The sequence below is a fragment of the Carassius carassius genome, chromosome 33 (assembly GCF_963082965.1).
Source record: "Carassius carassius chromosome 33, fCarCar2.1, whole genome shotgun sequence".
In the NCBI taxonomy this organism is placed as follows: domain Eukaryota; kingdom Metazoa; phylum Chordata; class Actinopteri; order Cypriniformes; family Cyprinidae; genus Carassius; species Carassius carassius.
The window spans coordinates 16,685,867-16,691,011 of record NC_081787.1 but is presented as its reverse complement, the minus strand read 5'-3'; the positions used below and the strand labels follow the sequence as shown (position 1 = coordinate 16,691,011).

At 37.4% G+C, this 5,145-nt stretch overlaps 1 long non-coding RNA gene across 1 annotated transcript; it reads left to right on the top strand.

Annotated features, from left to right (window-relative positions):
* The first annotated feature begins 3,228 nt into the window (after positions 1–3,228).
* LOC132114261 (uncharacterized) lies at positions 3,229–3,973 on the top strand. Its single transcript, XR_009425275.1, has 3 exons — positions 3,229–3,376; positions 3,550–3,644; positions 3,791–3,973. It is a non-coding gene; the product is annotated as an uncharacterized LOC132114261 (long non-coding RNA).
* Positions 3,974–5,145: the final 1,172 nt, after the last annotated feature.

Genomic DNA, 5,145 nt, shown 5'->3' with positions numbered 1-5,145 from the left:
TGCTGAACAGTCAGCTTCACACACGCCGTCATCTGCGTTCCCCACCCTCGGCAGCACTGACATAAACACTATGTTGTTCCTGTCAGTCCCAACTGCATGACCGGAATATGTTTCCAAATCATCTCATCCACTCTTATAAGATGCCTGTGGGCTGATTTGGGTTGGGCAGGAACAGAAAGATTTCTGAGTTTTTCAAGGGATAATGGGAAGCATTTAAGAAAGCACAAATAATTTTAAGTGACAGTTGTGTACACAAAATCCAGATGTTTAATAACTAAGTTCAAATTAATAACTGGCCTCTTTATTACCTTTGCATTAAACTAGTAACTGCATGATTAAGGGGCTCACTCTGTGCTATTATGCTATAAATATTTAGCAGGCTATTATACTTGTTGCAGATTTTGTATATCCCATGAAACTGTAATTAGGGTTTTTAATACTATTTGAATGTGCCACTGATTCATTAATCAATGCATAGATATGAAATAGTATCCTAAATAACTTTAAATGAAAGCTGAATATAACGGCAACATTTATATTGATTTTACAGGATGTGGCTGACCTTTATTAATCTGATCAATTGCTGTAGCTAATGAACCACTAGATAGATCATTGGAATTTGTCTTTCTTTCTTTCTATCTAATGTATTATATTTTGATAAAAACTCTGCATTGCTTCAACATGTAACACTTCACTCAAAACTCAAGCTCATTTTCCTTTGGAGAGCAATTTGTGTGTACAGCAGATTGTAGACAAGAGCGCTGGAACAGATATTCACGAAAAGCCAATTGTATTCCTTCTGATGGTTGACGGCTGAAGTGGAGGTACAGTACGTAGGCTGTGGAACAGATGAAAGAGAAGCAGGAGAATAAGAATGTATTACTCGCTCTAGTCGCCTGCAGTGAGGCAGAGGCTAGAGAGAGATGCAGATGGGCACATCCTCAGGTAACGAGCATCCTTCTCTCTTCATGCATATTCCTGCGTCTTTCGGACCTCTCTTGTCACTCTAACTCTCATGTATTGAATTGATTATTTTTTCCCGTTCATCGTTTATTTATTTATTAACCATCCTGGCACTGAGAGGCTTAGTGGAATCTCGGAAGAGCAAGGATGGAAAGATGGATGTGCCGGTGGAGGTTGGCGGGCCGCAAGGCCTTGTAAAGATAGCTCCTAACACATTTTCTGCAGAGGATTTGCGAACTCTATCTCGGCTAATCACAATGGAACCTATTAGCGCTTGACATTTTTATCCGATAGCCAAAGACTGTGTCTCTGGCACAGGGGGCTAACAGCCATGGACAGTGTTGCGGGGCTGCGCTCGGGCACCTCTGGGCCCACCTGAAATCCAATACCTGAGCCCCCACGCCCAGACACCATTGATTTTTTGTCAGCCACAGAAGTTTTCAGCTTGTGTTGAGGGCCTGGGGTTGGTTTGGGAGATGGGGAAAAAAGCTGAAAAAAAAACATGTTAGAGGGGTGAGAGAAATCTTAATTAGAAGACTTGGAGGGAGGGGGGATTTACTAAACCTGCTTTCAGCTTTAGGTATCCGGTCAATGAAATGAAGGAATGTAGAAGGAGAGAGGGATGATGAAGCAGGGGAGCAGGAGAGATTAGACAGTGACAGGACGAGGTGATTGATAGAGAGGTGTATAGAGTTGTGTGTTTTCTATTGTTTTGGGGTGGGGGTGTCAGCTGGAGGGGTGGGCTCTCCGCGGAGAGCTCTGCACTGTTGAACTCATTACCAAACATTACCCACTAAGAAAACACTCTGCTGTTCTAATTGCCCAATTTCGGACAGCAGCTGGTCGTACAGGGTTCAGCTAAACTTGGACCTGCTTACGGCACCATTTATTTACATTTTTTTCACTTTTCTCACCCAAGCCCCCTTTTTCATGGACAGGGTAGTCAGTTAGCCAATTTTAGTTTTCTACTTTTTTCTATTAAATATTTTTATGTACCTCAATCACATTTTCTTATTTATATATGTTCCATATATATATTTTTTTATTATTTTTATATCTTTTTTCAATATTGTATTTGTATTTTATATTTTGTATTTTTTTTCTTATTTTCTTTTTATTTTCTACACCTAAATAATTTTATGTATTTTTATATCTCTTATTAACATTTAATTTATTTTCTTTGTTCTTAAATTCTATTTATTTCATTCATTATATAATTAGTTTTAATTATTGTAATTTTAATGTAATTATTTTTTAGTAATATACTAAATATGACTGCTGCATTAGTCTGCTTGTGATGGCATAAACATGATGAATAAAATATTTTATTTACTTCAAATATAGCAAAATACATACATAAAAAAATAGTCTAACAAAAACCATGATGTTCAGTGGTAGTTTGTGCACAGGTTCTGTAGTAACAGTTTGTGGCATCTTCATTTACTGTATGTCATTGGAAAAGTTCAGCAGGTCTGCCAATCGCGCTTCAGCACCATGGAAAAAAAAGAAATCAATGTTTAAATCTGATAATTCTGATCAAATGTACCTCTCATATGAAAAATATTGTTTTGATTACTCTGCAAACAGTTACTTTAGAGTGCTAAAGCCAAAGCACAAGTTCTTTTACATTTTCATCCCTGTGAGCTTTTTAACACCTTGATGTCAAACAAACAGCCCACCTCCCAGCATGCTCGCTGTCCTCCGGTGAGTCGAGTGCGATCTGCGAGGGAGCTTTAACCTGACTTTGAAACCGCAAGCAACTTCACAGACAAGACACACAATTAGCTCAGAGCGCAAAAAGAGCAGAGCCCACTCGACGCTGGGGAGCAATCCTGCCTCACACATCTCTGATCTCCACAAAGGGAAATTATGTCATGGTCCGCAGCACTGTTTGAAGAGGTGTGCATTTATGAGGGGTCAAATGCTGTAATGCCTGCTTAAGTCCAACCCTTGAGGAACAACTGAACTTTATATGAAATTACATTCCAAAAAGCCACTGGGCGATGTTTAACACTGCTAAATCATGTGCTTTCAGTGTTTACCGAATAGAAAAGAAGGGAAAATACATACAAATTTATTGCAGGCCACTGAGGTGGCACTTAGCTGATAATATATTTTGGTCAAAATTAGTCGAGTTACGTCAAGCACAAACTGGGTCAGTTCCAACAGTGAGAGAGATTTAAAACCCCTCCCAATTTCTTTCTTTCCAACTGTATTTGACGGCTGAAATGAGGGCTGATGGGTTTGTCAACAGGTAATCCACCCGTTTATGAGGAGATTGATGGATCTGAGGCAAGCACAACTGATGCAAAGCCCACATCTATCTTGGTTGAAGGATGTGGTCCGCCGACAGGGTGGGAGGAGGAATTACACGCACGAGAACAACAGCCCCTCATAAATCACTGCCGCCCAGGTACGCCGTGAAAGCCCAGTGGTAGCTGTCAGCCTCCGATTTACAGCCATCCACTGCTTTGCTTTCCAATAAAATATATGTACATGAGACTTGTACTAGCATGGCAAGAGGGCCAAAGAATTTATGAAAGGAAATAGCCCTACATTACTTTTCTATTTTATTGTATTTTCCAGAGAAAGTGTCACGTTCCAGTGCTTGGTGGGAATTGGTCAGAGGAAACAGGAAAGGGAGCCGATGACAACATCTGGTTGTGATTTCAGAGATGCGGGTGAAATATTAAATTGAAACGAGCCTTACAGAAACACATGTTTCAGCAGCAGCTGCTAAGGGCAATTTATTACAATTAATATCATCTTAATGTTACCTTTTGAGTGACAAAATTATTTGCTTTTCATTTTCCCCAATATTTTCTAGGCATGCTTGGGACTTTTCCAGACCAAAGTAATCATATTTTTGTCAGCACGACTATCTCTTACCTGCTGCAGAGTGTGAATGAATAATTGAATCCCGACCTTGCAACAGAAGCTGTCACAAAGCTATGAATCCTGTTGGACCTCCACTGAAGTGAAGCGTGGATACTATATCATGCTTTTTGATGACAGGACATCAGTAAATAATATGATATTTCATTGCTAATCTGAATAACATGTATTCTATTCTGTTTAAAACATAAATTTTATATATTTAAAAAAATATCTTATATTTATTTTATTTAAAAAAAATTATGCTTTGTCTGTACGTTTTGTTTTAAAGTTCGTCAACATCACTGTTGCTATATGTGCTGCTAACTAAAAATATTGCTGCCTCCATACATAGATTAATTTGCGATCGCAACATCAAAAATGTTTCATTAAACTTTAATTAGTTAGAAATGTTCTATCTTAAAGGGAGGCTCTGGCAAATTTAGAGACTGGGGAATATTCGTACAAACGATGAAACTTCTTCAGATATTTTGTCTTTCTAATAACTCTCACTTTATTGTCCTTTAATTTGCCATGGAAGATCGTGTTTTTATGTCCCACTGTTGTGGATTTGCCCCAGCACACAGAGTCTCCTGTGATATGGGCAAATATCTGGTACCCTGGCAGGCAATTAGAATAAATATTCCTGCAATAGTGGATCAAAAGAGAACAATCTCTTACAATCAAAGTGGAGTTTATTTTTATTTTATTTTTTTTGAAAAAGGTATTCATTTACATATAAAATGCTGTGTTTGGGGTGGGGGCCCTGAAGGCAGGGGCCTCTGAGGACATCATGTCTCTGTTGTGCTCAGTTAGAAACATGAGAAAAAAGTGGTTAAAGTATGTCATAAGTCTTACTTGATGAAGAGTTTGATAGATGCAATCAAGCATGTATTGCGTATTAACAGCCTGAAAGAGATACTTCTGATCAGTTATGTTTCGTATTATCTTTCTTATTTCCTTGCTTGATTTCTGTGTGTTGTCTGGTCAGAACAAGTCCAAACAGTCCAGGCAATGAAAACATTGTTGGTTTGTTTTTATCAAAACTATAATTATATATATATGTTACATAAGTATAAGTATAATCAATATTCATTTGAAATGCAAAAGGTATATTATATTTCAATTAAATAGTCAATAGTCAATATATCAACTGAAAATAGTTATTCATTAATTATAACTTTAAATAAATAAAACCAAATTTGAAATGCAAAAATGTTGAAGTGCTTAATCATTTAAAAAAAAAAAAAAAAAATTCTTATTGACCTGCAATCAGAAACTGCAATAATTAATTAATTACAGTTACTA